This window comes from Sorghum bicolor, chromosome 5 (assembly GCF_000003195.3).
Source record: "Sorghum bicolor cultivar BTx623 chromosome 5, Sorghum_bicolor_NCBIv3, whole genome shotgun sequence".
Lineage (NCBI taxonomy): Eukaryota > Viridiplantae > Streptophyta > Magnoliopsida > Poales > Poaceae > Sorghum > Sorghum bicolor.
In genome coordinates, this window is record NC_012874.2 from 4,869,436 (window position 1) to 4,889,741 (window position 20,306).

Genomic DNA, 20,306 nt, shown 5'->3' on the forward strand with positions numbered 1-20,306 from the left:
ATGGAATCCTGCAGAACTGAACGGGGCCTTAAGTGTCACCACCATTTCTATGCATGGGGAAGGTGGCCTGGGCATTGGCATGGGGGATGCAGGCCGGCCACAGTGGCCTGGCACCAGCAGGGTGGCCGCGTGCCCGGCCGTGCCGCCACATTGAAATAGTTTATGTTTTGTTTCAGATGGCAATAATCAATCTGCACAAAAGTTTATCTCCATCACCAACCATGCTTAAGGGCACTATTTTGTTGTATTCTTGTTGTGAGCAGGCCTCTTCGAATGTCACAAGTGTTTGACCTTATCACTAGGGCATTTTGGATGGCCTTCTCTTGAGGCTTATTTTTCTAGAAGGATAGCTGGAGATGGCATTAGGCTGAGCATGGAGGTAATCACCATGTCAGAGAAGTGATCGCTGTTGGATTCGAAGTGGGGCGACTAGCAGAACTTGTGGAAGCATGGTAAAGTTGCCAGCAGCCACAGTTGAGAACCAGCAGAGCAATTGTGTGTGTGGCTCACCGGAATTGGATTCGGAGAAAAGGCAGGGGTACATGAGGTTACAACCATACATTCTGTTTACATGTATGGTATGGGTTGTACAATACTTTATGCATCACTTTCATTCATGCTACTTTTCTACATTTAGATTTCTTAATTTTAAACTTAAATACTTTAGTATTATTTCATTACATATGAGAATGTGTATCATACATATTCCCACAGCGCCTGCATCGTCCACTTGTCCTGCAGCTTGGGCAATCCAGCTGCCTTCCTCGTCCACCTACTCACCCATCCAAACCCCAGCAGCGCTATGATGGCTTTCCTTACAACCCAACTTCACCAAGTTGCTGCCATTGATGATGTTTGTGACTGCCAACCATCTACAGTGTGCTGGCTTTGCTTATAGGTACACATGCCATTGCAAATTGTGCTTTGTTTATTTTCCCTAAGGAATGTTAGGATTAGTGGTGGGACTATTTAGCTTCATGTATCTAGAGTTCCACACATGCCATATATTGTTCCATGTACTATCCATGTAGCGCTGGACTAACCAAACCAATGTGTTGCTTCAAATGTTTCCAAGTGTTCCTATCAACATTATGCACCTTTTTCATATTACTGCTTCAACAAAATAGAACTTTAGTGTCTGTATGAGTTCTTGTGTTTCACCTTTAATCAAAGTTATAGATTACATCCTGTGCTACAAACTTTATTTTTGGACCAACACACTCGGCGCCAAGGCCTTCAGCGCCGAGCTTGGCGCCAAAGCACATGGTGCAGACCTCAGCACTAAGGTATACGACACCAAGCTCAAAGCGTTGGCGCCAAGGTTAGTGCCACATCTTCGCCACGCTAGCGCGACGCTGAAACGGGCCTAGGACCTTGGTGCCAAAGCCTATGGCTTGGAGATGTGTTAGCTCGGTGCTAATGGTCACAACACTGAGTGCAGGGTCCATAAGTCAAAAGGAGTTTTCCAGGGTCTATTTGTGAATATGTTTCAAAAAAGGCCAAAAAAATAAAAGAATTGGTCTAGTAGCAGCAAAGCATTGAGGAAGTGCCATAGCCACAGTCTGATATACCTCTCTAGTATCTCTTTATGGGCTCCTGTGTGAATAGGCGTTGAAGTTGCTTTTGATCCAACCTATCAGAACGTGTTCTCTGCAATTTTCAATGACATGGAAGTATTAGCCATTTATTTACTGGTGTACCTAACAAGGTGATTACCAAACATTTATTAAGTTATCTACATTGAAATCACCATGTCAGCAACATTGGGGGCATGATACCCACCGCCTGCTCCACCATGTTCTTCCAATCATCATGGTCCAAGATCTTTGTGATCGTGGCCCCCTCCAATGGAAGCCCCAAAGAGAAGAGCATGTCCTAGAGCATGATAGTCATCTCACCATAGGAGAGGTGGAAGTTGTGGGTCTCTAGACACAATCTATCAATAGCAGTGGTGATAATAGGCCCATTCATGTCAGGTAGGCCATCATTGAGAACCTAGGCTAGTTTGAGAATACCGACAGGCCGTATGTACGACATGTACCTCTTGTCCCACTACTGTGGAGTGTGGGCCCTGGGCCTCAAGGGGCCCAACTATGGGTGTAGATAATCATCTATCAACATGTGGGCCTAGTGCTTGGAAAACAATTCAAGCAATGGTACCCGGCGATATGAGAAAAAACAAAAAACAGTTGAACAATTACAGTAATAAACAATAGTAAAGGAACCATGAATATGAAAAAACAATTAACTGCAACGCTGCTTTTACTAGGTGGAAAGCATACATACACTCTGTAGTGCTGCCTAACTTATTTTGTGAAGGAGATATATTGCATGCATATCATGATATGGATTCATGGACATTACACTAAACTAAATTATTGAGGTTCCTACATTGATGTGAGACCCCAAACTATATAACTGTACACACATCAAGGTTTTAATTAAAATATACTCTTCAACAATTTGCTGATCATCCTTCTCCAATACAAGCCCAACAAGAGCCCACAAATGTCAACGGTGCACCCCCTCCTTCAATAGAATATTCACACATATTCCCCATTCCCCATTTTCTTCCTCTACTCCCAATATCTTTTCTATTGGAAGAAATAGATCTGCAAGGATCGAGGTGGAATTTCAATCCACAGGGAAAACCATAGGTGAGGACTCATTCATCCAAGATGCATCAACTAGACTTTCCAATTGCTCACATGCATGTCCCATCTTCTATCAAGTTCAGGGCATCAACTAGAACAATTTTATTGAAATACTTTCTATTTTGCTTCTATTGGGAATAATCAATCTACACAAAAGTTTATCGCCATCACCAACCATGCTTTAGGGCCTGATTTTTGGTTGTTTTCTTGATCTAAGCAGACCTAAGCTAGATTCTCTAAATGTCACAAGTGTTTGACCTTATCACTAGGGCATTTTGCGTGACCTTTTCTTGATACTTATGTTTTCAGAAGGATGGCTGGGGATTGCACTGGGCAGAGCATGGAGGTAATCATGTTAGGGAAGTGATGGCTAGAGTGGTCAAACTTGGGGCGACTAGCAGAAGCGTGTTGAAGCAAGGTAAGGTTTCCAGCAGCCACAGTTCAGAACAAGGAGATAAATTATGTGTGTGGCTCATCAAAGTTGGATTCAGATAAAAGGTGGGGTAGAGGGGGTTACAATCATTCATTTTGTTTACATGCATGGGTTGTACAATACTTTACGCATCACTTTCATTCATGTTTTTCTTACAAATAGAATTCTTGATTTAAAACTTAAATAGTTTTGTATTATTTCATTACATATGACAATGTGTATCATACATATTCCCACAGCGCCTGCATCGTCCACTCATCCTATATCTTGGGCAATCCAGCTCCCTTCCTCATCCACCTACTCCCATCTAAACCCTAGTAATACCATCCTCGCTTTCCATGCAAACCAACTTCACCAAGTCGATGTATGTCACTGATGATGCTATAACAAGCAGCCCTCTACAGTGTGCTAGCTTTGCTTATAGTTGTACTTCAGTTTCTACTAGATGAAGCCATTGAAGAATTGTCCATAGTTTTTCAACTAGATTTGAACAGAAAGTCAGCCTGGATTGTTCCAAAAAAACTAATAGAAAATCATGCCCCCCTCCCTAAGCCTTGAAACGAAGATAGAACTAGGATGATCCATAAAATTGGAACAATATAGGGCATAGTCATGTGGGATCCAGCTCTTTTCATATCTCTACATAGTTACTATAGGTCAATCCACCTCCCTTCATCGTCCACCTACTCAGTCATCCAAACCCTAGCAGCATCGTCATGGCTTTCCTTGCAAACCAACTTCACAAGTGTTGGTGACCTTGTGCTAGTCCTCCCTTCCTCCGATGCTAGTGGTGGCGACGTCCATGTTGTACTACTAGAAAAAGTTTCATGGAGGCGAATGTTTTAGATTTTTGGAGGCGGGCAATCCCAACTTCCTCCAACGAAAGGCCTCCGTTAATGCACAAACTATAGAGGCGGGAAAAAATGCTTGCCTTGGTTAATCGATTAGAGAAAACAAAAAAGAAGAAAGCCCATCAAGCCCAGCTCCATCGGGTCCATCCAGGCACTGTTGACCGGATCTACACCGCGGTGTGCTTGCACGTCGGATCTACGCCACTGCCATGCCCGCTAGCCGGATCCAGAAGCCGCTTGCCAGATCTGACCATCTGCTTGTCGGATCGGGTCGCCTGTGCCTTGATCTACCACCCCATCGACCCAATCCACTGCCATCGCTCCATGGGGGAGACTAGGAGAGGGAGCAGGCCGCTCGTTCGTCGCTGTTGCCATGGATCTGCGATAGTGAAGGTGAGGTGAAGGGTGGCCCTAGATCTGAGAGAAGGGAGAGAGAGGATGAAGGCAGACATTGGCCTTCTCAAGCGAGAGCTGCCCTGTTGCCATTGGACCCCGGAGTTGAGTGAGGGTGAATCACCTGCGACACTAGATCTCAGAGGGAGGGAGAGAGAGCCACTGAAGGGAGGGACTGCCACCGGCGGGAGGGGGAGGCCTTCCTCCCTTGGCCGTGTGCGCACCTCGGTGGAAGGGGAGCGGGGCCACACATGACGTGACACTCAATGGAAAGGGAGACACGCCGCCTTTTTCTGAGGAGGGAGTAGTGTGCCAGTCTCCAAAAATTGATTTATGAAGGCAGACACCTTATTAAGACGACCACCTCTATTAATATAGATTAATAGAGGTGGGGTTTTTAATGTGCCCGTCTGCATTAACATTTAACTGAGGCAGGCTATTTAGGGGTCGGTTGTGGCTCGCTTGCCTAGGAACAAAGGATGTGGAAAAAAGTGTGACCGCCTCCAATAAAAATACTCTAACGCCACGCAAAAGAAATCCTATACTAGTGGTGGGTCTGCACGAGTCTCCCAGGCACCTCTTCGTACATGTGATTTCTGGTTTGATCTTTGCATTTCTGTTGATTTTATGTGATGAATTTCTGTTTTTGCACGTTTCCACTTCAGTTTTGAACCGGAGCAGAGGAACTAGGCAAATCTAATATAGGAAACTGTTAGGGAGATCAGTGAGAAGCTGCTTGCCATCAATGCGACAGAGCAGTTTAAGAGCATTTGGTGAAGCTCCACCGCCAATCGTCCAACCTGGGAACCTTGTTTCTTTCCCAAGAACCGGGTGATGCTTCACAACCCCGAGGAAGTTGATGATAAGAGGTGCTTGAAGAACTGGTGGCGCCTCGTTGCCGCCACTTTGTGAATGTGTGCACAAGTGCCATGCTCTGGACCAATCAAATGTCACTTGAAGTGTATTGCAATTTCCTTGCCAACGCTAAGGGGCACAAGCCTTTCTACTTTGAGTGCACTGCAACGATGCGCCCCTTCAACCCTGTTACGATTGCCATGACCGTGCTCTTAGGTTTCTTTGGGGTGCCAGGCATACAGGAAGTGCCACGCTAGAGCTCACTACCACCTGGATCATTGTCGACTGGAGGAATGTGCACGATAGAGATCCCATTATTGTCCCCAACGTGGTGCTTGTGGTGGTCTCGTGACTCTCCTTGCCTAGGCATAACACCGTAATTCTATGCGCCAAGCCTGGTGATGGTGAGTAGGAACCATCGATGCTGGCATTGTGCGGTGAAGGACGGTTGCGTGCATCAAGAGGAGAAACCAGTTCTGCTGGGAATGGTAGTGGTGGGAAAGGGAATGGCAGTGGGAGTGTGGGACTAGGAGTGGGAGAGCGACAGTGTTCAATACTCCCTCCATCCCAAATTATAAGACATTCCAAGAATCTTGAAGACTTAAAGCATTTTTAATTTGACCAAATTTATATGATAAGATAATAAAATTTATGATATTAACTAAGTATCATTAGGTTCTTCATTAATTATATTTTCATAGAATTATCTATCTGATGTCACAAATCTTTATATTTTTTTCTATAATTTTGGTCCAACTTAAGATGCTTTGACTCTTCAAGATTCTTAGAATGCCTTATAATTTGGGATGGAGGCAGTATAAGATAATGAGATCGAAAAAATGTTCCATTCATGTTGCAGACCCAATTGATCTCCAAGGAGATAGAAAAATTATTGTTTGCACCCTTGCTGCTGTTGGCAATCCGACAGTTATAAACCTAATGCATTTATCCAGCCTAATATTATTAGAGGAAAGATTCGTCATGAGGAGCCAGATCGAATAAGGTCACCAAAGTAACAACCAAAGGAAATAGCGTGCAAAAAATGAAAATGAGCAGCCAACCCCAAGGCAATGGGCATAGTGGTGTGGGATCCAATTATTTTCATATCTCTTCATAGTTACTATAGGGCCATCTAGCTCCCTTCATCGTCCACCTACTCACTCATCCAATTCCAAGCAGTGGCGTCATGGCTTTCCTTGCAAACCAACTTCACCAAGTCGCTGTCGTTGATGATCCTGCAGCAGGCAACCCTGTGCCAGTCCTCCTTCCCCTGATGCTAGCGTTGACGACGTCCATGGTGGGTCTAGAGTATCCCAAACACCTATTTGTACATGTGATTTCTGGTTCGATCTCTACGTTTGTCTCGATTTTATGTGACGAATTTCTATTTTTCAACGATGCCACATCTGCTTTTGAGCCAGAGCAGAGGAACTTTTTTTAATAAAGGAAGTATTTTATTAATTCACAGTCTTTACATTGAGTTGATACAATAAAAGTGAATTCACTTCCGGCTTCTGCCTAAACACAAAGCCTAAGAGAAAGAAACCTCACACTCTAATGACAATCAATTCTAAGACTAGATCGCCACCCATGTGCCCTAGAGAAAAACACCGTAACCGCTTGCATCAATTGTTGCAATGCCTTCTGCACCAAATCCTGTGCGTAAGGCTTTTGGAGGATAACCCATGAACTGGGCGAATCTAGTATAGGAAACTGTCAGGGAGATCGGTGAGAAGTTGTTCGCCATCGATGCGACGGAGTACATCCTCTTGAGAGGAGTGTACAGCCTTGGAGAAGCTCCACCGCTAATCGTCCAACCTAGGAACCTTGTTTCCTTCCCAGGAGCTGGGTGATGCTTCACAACCACAAGGACAACGATGACGAGGCATCTGCAGAACTGGTGGCGCCCCATTGCTGCCACTTTGTGAACGTGCGCATGGTGCCATGCTCTGGATCCAGCAAACGTCTTTGAGGAGTACGGAGATTTCCTTGCCAACGCTGAGGGGCTCAAGCTTTTCTACTGTGAGCACATAGAAATGATGTGCCTCTTGGACCCCCTAACCATTGCCATGATCATCCTTGTAGGTTTCTCTAGGTTGCTAGGCCTAGAGGGAGTGCCAGAGCTCACCACTACTGGGATCCTCACCGACAGGAGGAATGTGCCAGATGGAGATCCCATTATTGTCCCCAACGTGGTGCTCGTTGTGGTCTCGCGACTCTCTTGGCCTAGGCAATGCATCAAGAGGAGAAACCAGATCTGGTGGGAATGGGAGTGGTTGGAAAGGGAATGGGAGTGGCAGTGGGACTAGGAGTGGGAGAGCGACAATGTTCAATAGAAGAAAATGAGTGGGTGTGTGTGTGTGTGTGTTTTGAATGTCCTGATCTTGGGAGATGCGTTACATGTTTCACAAATGTTTGTGTGTATTCTAGGGATTGCATCTTCTCTCTCCCGGTTGCCCACTGATATATGATCCATTTCTCTCTCGCTCTCGCACTCGCTAGATGCGCTGCCTGCCATGGACTCCTACTCCGACACCTTTGATGAATTCTCCCCAGAGTGTTTCCGCATCGTTTACCACTGCCCAAGCCGAAGCAAGAAGCCGCGACCAGACATAGAGGAGGAAGGTCCCGATGCCGTGGATGTGCCCACCCCTACCATGGCCGTGCTGTCACTGGACCCACCTTCTAGTCCTATGTTTGATGATGCCCAAAGCCAGCGGGACTAGGCACAGATCAGCAAGGTACTGATGCCATGGACACGCCCATGGCCATGTAGAGGAGGAGTTCGCTGGAGGCAGATGACCACAAACAAGGGGCATCTAGCAGAGATGTGGATAGTCTGGTCCGGCAAAATACGAATGGCGATGACAACAAGGTGTGTGGAAGTTCTTCTGCTAAGAAGGATGGCTTCTGTGACTGCAACTCTACCTTTGAGTGTAATATGTGTTCTGAACCGGCTAAACAGCCTGTGGTTACACCTTGTGGCCACCTCTTCTACTGGCCATGCTTGCTCCAGTGGCTCCATGCACAGTCACCCTTCTCTGAGTGCCCTGTCTGCAAGGTTGAGGTGCTGGAAATGAATGTCACACTGATATATGGAAGAGTTGGTGAAGAAGAGGATTCCACCACCAACCCTGACTTTCCACCTGCCAAGCCGCGAGCAAATAGAAGGGAGTTGGTACAAAACTAGGGCGTAGTGAGAGCAATTCATGGTCTAGAACTGGTTGATCGCAGAGGAGATAGAAAAACTATTGTTTGACCCCTTGCTGCTGGTGGCAATCTGACAGTTATGAAGCGTAATATAATTATAAAGCCTAATATTATTAGAGGAAAGATTCGTCATGAGGAGCCAGATCAAATTAGGTCACCAAAGCAATAATCAAAGGAAGCAACGTGCAAATAATGAAAGTCAGCAGCCAACCCCAAGGTTTTGAGTGTCCTAATAGTGTTGATCATGGTATTTGCGTTACTTCTATTACAAATGTGTTTGGCCATGGAGAGGAGGACGTCGCCGGACCCTCCTCCTAGGTCTAAATCTGGTGCTTGCCGGAGGCAGCCAACCACAGTCAAGGGCATCTAGCACTGATGCAGCTAGTCTGGTCCAGGCAATCCAACACACTCATAGCTCTTTTGAATAAACAACGAGGGGGCAATTTGGATGATGGTGTATTATTGTTGAATATATAAGTAGATAACTGACTACTGTTGTACGCATGAAAATGATAGTAATTTTCGTACAAAATATTTTCTCAATAAATTTACTAGGACTGGTTGTTTCATTTTAGCAATCCAAATAGGTTTTAGTAGTGACGGTACACTGCATGATGCTGACGATATGATCAGCTTCACCATACCTTAATTTTATTCCATCCTCTGTCACTAGCAGAACAAGCATGTTTGCACCACTGTGTACATATTTTTGCTGTGTCTTCGGTGGATTATCTTCCATATGCATACACTTGATAAACATCCCATTTTCATGTGCTTGTGTTAGTTCAACACTCCGCTAGTAATGCTTAAAAGATTCTGAAATTTTCTGCCAGATTGAGGGATCTGTACTAGTACAAAGAGAACAGAATTTCTTTCATCTGTAGCCCCAATGGGAGAACCAACTAAACAACAAAAATAATTAACAAATGCACCGAAGGGACAACCAATTAAACAACGAAAAGAAGTAAACTTCTTTCATCTCGAAGCAACTAACGAAAACATTTTAAACAAAAATTCGACAACAATGTACCATCCCATGTCCTGGTATTTAAAATCAAAGTCCTCCCTATCCCTGGCACCAGCGTTGATGACGTGCATTGTGGGTCTGCACGAGTCTCGCAGACACCTCCTATGTACATGTGATTTCTGGTTTGATCTCTCAATTTCTGTCAATTTTTTGTGCCACATTTCTGTTTCTACATGATGCCACATCAGGTTGGAGCCCTAGGAGAGGAACTGGGCGATTCTAGTATAGGACGCTGTACGTCAGGGAGATCGGTGAGAAGCTGCTCGCCATCAATGCGACAGAGTACCTCTGCCTTTTTTTAGATAATGGATATAAAATCAGGGTTCATCTACCGAAGTAGAATCAGGCCTCTTATTACACACACCACGCTCAAATTGTTCAAAAATTAACCATGTTCTAACAACCACGAAAAAACAGAAAGACTAAAGTAGACCAATTCTACTAGCTGTAGACCGTCCATTAGAACCAAAGAAGCGGAGAGCAGCAACTTCGATGTGTTGACAGACTAGGATCAGCTGATTCTTCAGATCTTCACACCTTTGTAGCTTTGCCCACTGGCGTAGCCAATGTGTTCTCCTGAATAGTACCTGCAAAAAAGTTTTTGGTCTACATTTGTCAAATACCACTTCATTTCTCGTGAGCCAGATTAATCAACAAAGGGCAGCTGCTGCTTTTAACATCAATGTATTTTGATTACCACTTCCCACTTTTAACCATCGATTAAATAAATCATCAATAGTATAAGGAGGTGGAATACCAAAAAGTAAATGAACCACACGCCACAAGAATTTTGCATAGTAACAATCTAGAAAAAGGTGTTGGATAGATTCTGGTAAGTAGCAAAAGGTACACCTTTTATCTCCCTCCCAATTTCGCGTAGCTAGGTTATCTTTAGTTAAGGTTACACCTAGTTTTAGGTACCACAAAAATATTTTAATTTTTGTAGGTATCTTTACGCGCCAAATATCCTGTGACACTCTAGCACCATTATTAATTAGAGCAGCAGACATAGATTTTACTGAAAATCTCCCTGATGAATGTAGCGACCAACTGAAGGTATCTCTACCATCCTGGAGATTCACCTCTAGTAAAGATTTAACAATTCTATGTGAATCCCTCATATTCCTCCCTACTAAGTTTCTACGAAAAGAAATATTTAGCGGGACCGAACTGAGCATTTTAGACACAGTATCCTGCTTCCTTGTTACTAGATTAAAGAGAGCCAGGAACCTATCTTTAAGTGGTTGGTTTCCAAGCCATTTGTCTTCCCAAAAACGAACTTGCGAGCCATCTCCCACATTCAAAGACCCTAGACTCATAAAGGCCTCTTTAACATTCATCAATCCTTTCCAAAAGTGAGAATCAGATGCCTTTTTAACACAGGCCCCTAACCGTTTGTTTTATAATATTTATTTCTCACCAATTCTTGCCACATACCCTCTTCATTTAGCAATTTAAAAAGCCATTTACTCAACAAACATTTATTCTTAATGTCTAAGTTCTGTATACCAAGCCCTCCCTGCAGTTTTGGTTGGCAAAGCACCTCCCATTTGAGCAATCTATATTTTCTTTTATGTTGATCATTTTGCCAATAGAAGCGTGATCCGTAGCAGTCTATTTTTTTCTAACATCCCACGTGGGATCTCAAAGAAAGACAACATGAACATCGGTAAGCTGGATAGAACTGAATTAATCAGTACTAGTCTGCCACCGGAAGACAACATCTTTCCTTTTCATCCAGTGAGACGCTTCTCAATTCTATTTTTAATTTCTTCCCTCTCCTTATTACTCAATTTTCGCGAGGACATTGGTAAGCCTAGGTAATGAAATGGGAGCCTACCTACATCACACCCAAAGAGTTGTGTGTAGTATTCCTCGTGTTCCCTTGCCTTCCCAAAACAAAACAGTTCGCTCTTGTGAAAGTTAATTCTGAGAGCGGTCTGCAAGCCATGGAGATGCTCGACCGCTAATCGTCGAATCTGGGAATTGTCCTCCTTTCCCAGGAACTTGGTGAGGATTCCCAACCAAGTGGACTGCAATGACGAGGCTCCTGCAGACCCAACGGTGCCCTGTTGCCGCTACTTTGTGAATGTGTGCACAGGCGGTGCCACGATCTAGATCGAGCTGATGCCATTTGAGTACTATGACGCCAAGTGGATCTTGCTTTTCTACTATGGAGTGCACCAAAATGGTGCGCCTCTTCACCACCCCTAACCATGGCTGTGGCCGTCCTTCCAGGTTTCTCCGAGGTGCCGGGCCTAGAGGGAGAGCCAGAGCTCACCGCTGCCGGGATCATCGTCGACAGGAGGAATGTGCCAAATGGAGATCCCATTATTATTACCGAAGTGGTGATCATCGTGGTCTCATGACTCTTGCTGCCCAGGCATGGCATCTTGATTCTGTGCGACAAGCCTGGCGATGGCCACTGCCGAACCGTCGATGCTGCCACAATGGGGGTGGAGGATGGTGGCGTGCATGGCGAGGAGAAACCAGATCTGGTGGAAATCATGGGAGTGGTGGGAAAGGGAGTGGGATTGGGATTGGGACTGGGAGTGGGGTAGTGTTGAATAGAAGACAATGTGATTGTAAAGTAAATTGACTGAACTAATAAATATAGATGACAATGCATTTTCAGCCTCACATGAAAAATAAAATTAGAGACAGTGAAATATTGTCCCCAAACAAATTAGAGACAATGAGACTGAAATGAAAGAGACCGAATAAAATACAGAAGACAATGCATTTTTGGTTTCATATAAAATTAAAAAGACAAAATATTGAAAACATCATAGTCCGACAGTTGGGTCGACAATTCTTCAATCTCATTATATACTTAGAAGACTATGAGACTGAATAAAATAAGATTTAGTGCCCTTTCAATACCCATAAAATTTAAAATTCGCTTCCATTTGATATATTTATAGAATCTTTATGTTTGAAATGCTTTGCATTTATAAAATAGATTATGTGTTTACTATCTATCTAAATTCTCTCAGTCTTTGTTGTGTTGAGCCCATCCAGTTTGGTTTATTGAGTTTCCCAAAATGACCGAAGGATTCCCTTCAACAAAGATCATATATATATATATATATATATATATATATATCTGTGTGTGTGTGTGTAACAAGATACAAAAAAAATTGGAAATCAGCTAAACAAGTCATAGAAGAAAACAAGTCTACAATGCAAGAAAATAACTAAAATATTCTCATTCTCAGATACATTCCATGCAAAGTTACTCGATTATCTGAAGTAAGATCCTCACTGATAACATGTTAGTGTGTGAGCACACTCAACTTTATATCTTCTACTAGTGGTGCCACTATGAATCTCTCAGTTCAGAAAGAGATAAGCATCAACTGATAGTAATAAAAGTTAAAAGGGAAAATGAAAGTTGTGTATTTCCACCATTTTGGAGCAAAAAAATACAAAAATATATATACATGTGAAATTACTGTAGACTAAGAGATACCAAGAACATCCAATACATGTTAACTAAAATGACCTGCCAGGCCAAACAGTCACTCCCTGCTTGCGAGACCGGACCACCAGGCCTCGGTGGAGCCGAGACTGGACTACTCGTTCTGACTCGCTCGAGACCCAACCGTAAGGCCTCAGACGAGATCGAGCAATCTCCGCCTCGCATGAGACCCAACCTTAAGGCCTCAGACGGGACCGAGCAATCTCCGCCTCGCCCGAGGCCTAACTTCAAAAGCCTCGGGGGATGCTAGGCGATTTTCGCCTCACCCGGCCCAGGGCTTGGACGCCCCCTTTCCCAATTGGTACGCTCGAGACCTTCTATGACGTCATCTGCCGTCGAACTGTAGTATGGTAGGATGGGACGCGGGTCAAATCCCCATGCCCACGCTCACGCTGCGAAGGGCAGGGCATGACGAGCACTGTGCTATCCACTCCTGCCACTGTGCTACCTGCTCCCGTCACTGTGCGTACGGTCGAGACCAAAGGCGATGACTCAGAGGTCAATACACACTCCTATAGCCGTGAACCCGCTAGGCTCCAGGGCACGGTCCGCAGGAGAACGAGTCTTGGGAGTCCACGCCGGATAGTGAACTGGGGTCGGCACGGCCACTACATGTACGTACGATGTCTGGTCCACAGGGCAGGCATGGCTTAGTATAGAAGCCACAGTGACCCCACATGCCCATACGACGACTACGACAGGCTACAGCGCAAAGAATGGAGGGCCACTCCGCCGCCGTATGACGCCATAGCTCCCCTTAGCCTCGGATCAAGACCACGACACTATAACACGTACACATGTATGCACTACCGCCCCTTATGAACTATAAAAGGAAAAGGCAGGGTCCCATTCAGGGATATGACACGCCACACACATAGGCAACACACAGAACACACCGCCACTAGTGTTCACTCTCTCACAACAACGAGACCTGGGACTGGTTCCCTCTCTCACCCCCAGCTTGTAACCCATACTACAAGCACTTCAGTGCAGGATAATACAAGACCTCCACTCCCTACTGGACGTAGGTCATTCTTGGCCAGAACCAGTATACATCGCTTGTTCCTTCCTGCATCACCATCCGGTTTCTGGGCACGCATACACAAATTCACTAGTTAGTGTTAGGACCATAGGTCTAAACACCAACACTTTCTTTAGAAACACTTACTCGTTATTGACATAAACACTTACTTTGCAGGCTATTCCCTTCCCCAGAGCAGCTTCAAGCAGCTGTCTGGGAGTTTGACGTGTTGGGAAGGCATGCGAATTTATCACAAGATCCGGGACTATACCTTCATGAGTAAATGGGAAGTTCTCTTGAGATTATTCTAGAAAAAACACCACCTTTTTGGCCATGCATGCTGGAAAACTTATCTCGAAGGCAAGGTGTCCAAACCTAAAATTAATCAGATAAACAGAGAAAACTTCACATGGTCAATAAAAAGTAAAATATGTGGTGTAAATGTGAAGGTGGGGACACAAATAAAATTGAATAGTCACATTGTACGTGTTGGAATGAATCTAAGGAAATGGAAAAGGGTGAGTTAAGCTGCTGGCCCAACCAAGCCAGCATCCTATTTGGCCTTATCCATGTCCTAAAAGTCAAGAACAAGGAGAAGCCAAATTCTTACTATTACTTATTTGGGCTATGGGGACATGGGGTGGATCGATGCAAACATGTAAAGTGCTGAACCCCATAAAAAGGTACTGCCCCTGTTTCACAATACTTGTCAGATTTGATTTTCTATTTATCTATAGTTTTTTAAATAAATGGTTCAACAGTGTGAAATTACCATTGTAAGAGCTGCCAGCATTGGTACCCAAAGAATATATGTACTTAGAAATATTTGCGATGTGTTGAAGTTACATCCTAAAAGCTAGTAGTTCCAACGGTTGTAGTAGAAAAGAGGTAATAAAGTCGAACATGTTTTATTTTAACCATAAAGGATGAAGTACTCATGAGTGCACACTGATGCCTATCTTTCTTATCATTCATGACCTCATCTTAATTTCATGGCAATGATATAGGCATAGATAATTCATTAATATTTTTTGGTTACAAAAGAAATGTCAATAAGACCAACAATAATCTCTCAAGAACAAGATAACTACTGGGTTAAATAAAAATGCCAGGCACACAAAACAGGAAACACAGCTACAGTTGGTTTATGTCAATCAGTGGAACAGAAGAGTAGAATGGAACATTCTATTGTCTAGTGAAGCCAGAATTCAAGGAATGTACTAATTGGTTAATGGTTAATACTTCTTTGCTAAGACAAATGTCATTTAGGTCTTGCTTGATTGCACTCATATCCACCTCATTTCCACCCCAATTCTTCTCAAGTTCGTGACACACATGTGGAATGAACAGCAGCAAAACAAGGCTTACCTGTCTGTAACGCCCCAAAATACGTTTTATATGTTCAGAAGCGTAGAATGGTAAAAGGTATGATTGTAGTTTATAGAATGGCAAAAAAATATTTTTTTATATGTAGCTCGGATGGGCATTTTAACGTTTGACCAAAATTTGACTTCTAGTGAAATAATTCATATGGTTGATATGAGTCCTTGGATGCAAAGATCTCATCAAAATGAATCTTGTTGACTACTCTGATGCCTTGTTTGAAGTTTGGAACATAGAGCTATCAAATGGACATGCAAGATTAAAAAATAATAAAGTCAAACCTAGCGCTACAGTAACTGCCCCCCTCCCCTCCCATAGCCGACCTCCCTCTTTTCCTCCCCATAACGTGATCTCCTTCTCCTCCACCATGGCAGCACCTTGTTCCATCTAGTCTTTCCCTCCAAAGGTGTAAGAGCCCTAGGGTGGATAGAAAAACAGATCAAGGGCGACAAGAAGAGGCATTAGATCGATGGATTTCCAACCTCTTCTTGCCGTTCTTCAAGAGGAAACCCTAGGTGAGGTTTGATCCTTTGACATGTAACTTGATTTAAGGTGGATTTAGTACGGTAAATCATGGTAGGAAAGGATTAGGGGCGACGTTTCAGTGTTAGAACTCATCCATGTTTTTCTGGTGTTCTAAGATCTGCCATTTTCTGTTATTCAACAGTTTTGCTATCTTAGGGTTAGAATTATTTTCTGAGTTGAACTAAGAAGATGTAGACAACTCGGAGATGTTTCCATGAAGTCCACGTTCAAGATTTTAGAACAAATGGTTTAGGAGATATAAAATTCTGAAGTCTGTTGTCTAAGTTTGTCAAAAAAATTCAGAGCAGTTTAGATCTAACGCATTTTACATACTCTTCCTGGCCGAATTGAAGTTTGTTATCTGAATAGAAGTTTTAGGCAATCGGTTAATCTTTCCATATATATAACAAACATAATTTTTGGTTAAGTATAACTCAAGATACGAATTTTAGAATTTTGTCTGTCCTGTTTTATTGTCTGAAACATTCAGTAAAGTTCAGAGCTTGATTATGTGATGTTAGATGCTTCTAATGCAAATCTTCATTAAATGAGAGTCACAGAGAATAGACATTTATATGTTATGACAGAATTGCAGAATTTTTTCATTGGTTGTCTTAGGAGATATGGTTTTGTTTAAAGAATGTTGCTGCTGCTAAAAAGCAGAACATGTGTGTCGGTTTATAGGCTGTTTTAACAATAGTAGAAGGCAAAGTTTGAACTTTGTTTGAATACCAAAGTTGTAGCTTGTTATGCGTAGATTATTGTAGAGTATTTATTACTTTCTACCATCAATGTTATGGGTTTAAAGATTAAAAAACAAGTACAGCGCTGCTGCCGTTTTATCATGGTCAACTTGGGGTTATTTTTGCCAGTTGTTGGTTTGAACTTTGGAATGCTTCGTATATTGTTTATGAGTGAGATTTGGAGTGTTTGTACTGAGTTCATTGTTCCGAAACAGGTGATGTGCTTTGGATCATTCTTAGCTCATGTGTTTGATCTTCAATGGAGGCAAGTGAATGTAGCAGTGGTTTGCTACCGTTTTGGCTTGTTATGTTCATCACCTATAGTTTATTGTCTATAAGAATGTCATCCCTCTAATATCCAAAATTTATGATCTTGGTATATTCAGTCTTAGTTAAGTTGTGGTCTTATTTAAGTACTCATGGTGATGATATTATTTTATATTGTTATTTGTGGCTAGCCCACAAACCTGAATTTGAAGTTGTAGTATCATTGGTGATTTTATTAATTTTATTGCAACATGCCAAGTGCACTGCATCATTCATTGGCATTGGAAGTTATGTCTTGACCTATGGTCATGACTGTACCGGTACGCATCATGGGATGCAGCTCCACACCTTGTTGGGTGTGTAGGCAGGAGACATGCATTGCATTCATATGCATTCATGAGATGTATGTTATTGAAGGGATTTTATCCATGTTATTATGAAGCTCTCTATTATTGGCTATGTTCCAAATCAGAAGTCTATTACTTTAATTTGATATCATGTCAAGTGGGAACACCATATTAAATTTGATGTTAATTTAACTTGTGGTTTAAATGGCTTGTCAAAACAAGTTCTCTTGCTGAGATGTTTCATCTCACCCTTGCTTTACTCAATCCAGGTACTTGATGCTTGCTTGGAAGGGAAGGGGATTAGCAGCACATCTTCACTAAGTCACTCACACATAGAGTTATTAATGATGTTTTTGGCCTGATGTAATAAAATTTAGTTTATCAGTCACGATGACCCCTTGTGGTCTAATAATATTAACTGAGGTGGATCCTCTCTTAATGTGGTTTTATTGTTGTTCTCGCTTCTGCGTTTTACTTTGTTCATGGGTTTTATGTTGCCATGTTTTAAAATTTGGCATGAGGAAAGGGACGTTAGTTACATCCTAGGCTTTTGTGGTGCCTGGGGTGTTACACTGTCTGAAAGTAACAACAACAAAATTCCTCCCCTCATTGTTTGCTGAAAGCAATACATTCTGATCCATTCCCTTTTCTGTATGCTTCAGCTTAATAATGTGGTCTTCTCCAGATTCTGAGACTTTTCCAATAACGATGTCATCGGTCTGAAGATTTGCACCAATGTAAGGTAAGCCATCATCATCATGATTGTCGTTTGCTTTCTGTTTTTCCAAAGTCTATCTTTTTCATCAATTTCAGTCATTTGGCTCCATGTTTTCTGCATCTGCCTTATAGCTCCTGAGGTGTTCAGTCCTAAACATACCTTGTTCAAGAGAAACCCGATGAACATTCACTACTACGATTACATTTTGTCCATTGAAATATTCTGGTTTCACAAAGTCATCTTTACTTCCAAAATTTGTATAATCTGATCTGCCAAGACAGTTGGCTATAACTGTTTTGAATGGAGGCCTCTGAGGATAACATAGTTGATGAGAAAGAGTATCAACTCTGATGTGTGGATTAGTCGTTGAGTACCCAATAGCTTGTTGCGAGTGTTTTTCAGTTTGGTACAATACCCTCTGAGCAACATTGTGGTTTGCAAAAGGAATGATACCATAGCTTAATCCCAGAAGAAAGGAAGGATCCAGCTCACAATGAGTATAACTAAATATCGCTCCACTCTCAATATGCACAAAAGTTTAAAACTAGGGCATTTTTGATGGCCATATCTTAAGGCTTATTTTTTCAGAAGGATGCCTTGGGACAACATTGGGTTGAGCATGGAGGTAATAATGTTTGGGAAGTAATGGCTGGTGGGGTGAAAGTGGGGGCGACTACCAGAAGCATGTGGAAGCAAGGTAACGTTACCGGCAGCCATAATTGAGAACCAGCAGATAAGTTGTGTGTGTGTGTACGCGCATGTGTGTGTGTGTGGGTGGTGGTGGGGTGCAGTGTGTGGGTGGCTCACCAGAGTAGGACTCAGAGAAAAAGATAGACAGCAGGGCAGTGGAGGGCTACGGCTGTGCAAAATCTGATTTGACGCTTGCCGTTTGCGTGCTGCTAGCATCGCATTCATCACTTTTATAATTATTTACTATAAACCAGTTACCAGCGGTGTCCATTTAAGAATAACTCAAATTATAACTCAAAAAAAACTCTAACCGAAATATTTGTCATTTAGCTACGAGCTGTAGGCCATAATTAACTGTATGTTTTGTGAGTATATATCACCAGAAGGCAATGATTTGTACTGTATTTAATGAGCATATTGAGCAAAGATTTATCTTTGTTTTTCTTTACCATTATGAACTGGATCTAGCATAATTCTGTGCAGAAATGTAAGATGTGTGTGACATGATATAACTACTCAACCGCTAATCGTCCAACCTGGGAACTATGTTTCTTTCCAAGTAACTTGGTGACGCTTCATAAGAATGAGGGCGACAACGATGAGGCACCTGGTGCGGCACCGCCGCATTGTGAACTTGCACAGAGGCACCACGCTCTGGATCTAGTTGCCATCGTTTGAGGAGTACATCAATTTCCTTGTCGATGCTTGTGTGCACCGAAACAGTGTGCCTCTTCAACCCCCTCTGACCACCGCCATGGCCGTTCTCCCAGGTTTCTCTAGGGCGCTAGGCCTGGAGGGAGCTAGAGCTCACTACTGTTGGGAGCATCATCGACAGGAGGAATGCGCCAGAGGGAGATCCTGTTACAGTTCCCAACGTGGTGCTTGTCATGGTCTCATGACTCTGGCAGCCCAGGCATATAGCACCATGATTTTGTGTGCCAAGCCTTGCGATGGCTACTGGGGAACCGTTGATGCTGGCATTAAGGAAGTGGAGGATGGTGGCAGTGAGAGTGGTGGGAGAGTTTGTGGGACTTGCACTGGGACTGGAAGTGGGACAGGGGTAGTGTTGAATAAAATAAAATGATGTCAAAAATTAAATAGACTGAAATAAATATTGATGACAATGCATCTTTAGTCTCATTTTAAAAATGAAATTAGAGACAACCAAATTTTCTCTTTGAACTCATTTGAGACAATGAGACTAGAATGAAAGGGACCGAAGAAAATATAGAAGACAACATGGTTCAACAGTTGCCTCTAAGACAATTCTTCAAACCCATTATATTTAAAAGACAACGAGACTGGAGAAAATAAAATTTGAGTACCATACCCGTAAAATTTAAAATTCCTTTTATATATGATATATTCATTGAATCATTAAGTTTCGAATGCTCTGCATTTATATATTATGTGTTTACCATCTAGCCTTTTTCCATTCATGTGTTCCAGGCACGGTTGATCTCAGTGTAGATAGAAAAATTATTGTTTGCGCCCTTGCTGCTCTTGGCAATCCGACTGTTGGCATGACGGAAGAAGGTTTAATGGGAGATCCATTCTACAAAAGCTGCAGGCAGACAAGGAAATGATCTTTAGGGAAGCTTTAATGAACAAAAAAGAAATACAATTACGAAGCCTAAAATTATTAGAGGAAACTTTCATCATGTGCAACCAGTTCAAATAGTAATTAGAAAGGGAATCTAAAAGCAAG

General features: G+C 42.8%; 1 protein-coding gene across 9 annotated transcripts in view; it reads left to right on the top strand.

Moving 5' to 3' along the window:
• The window catches only part of LOC8073620, a 42,687-nt gene extending 25,845 nt beyond the window's left edge, over positions 1–16,842 (top strand). For 4 of the 9 annotated variants that reach the window (XR_002452989.1, XR_002452990.1, XR_002452994.1 and 1 more), the window contains one exon: positions 264–680. The gene's annotated coding sequence lies outside the window, so the exon portion shown is untranslated. Of the gene's footprint in view, positions 1–263; positions 1,144–2,963; positions 3,073–14,102; positions 15,824–16,791 lie in introns of those variants that run through there. The other 5 variants (XR_002452988.1, XR_002452991.1, XR_002452992.1 and 2 more) reach the window with 5 other exon arrangements.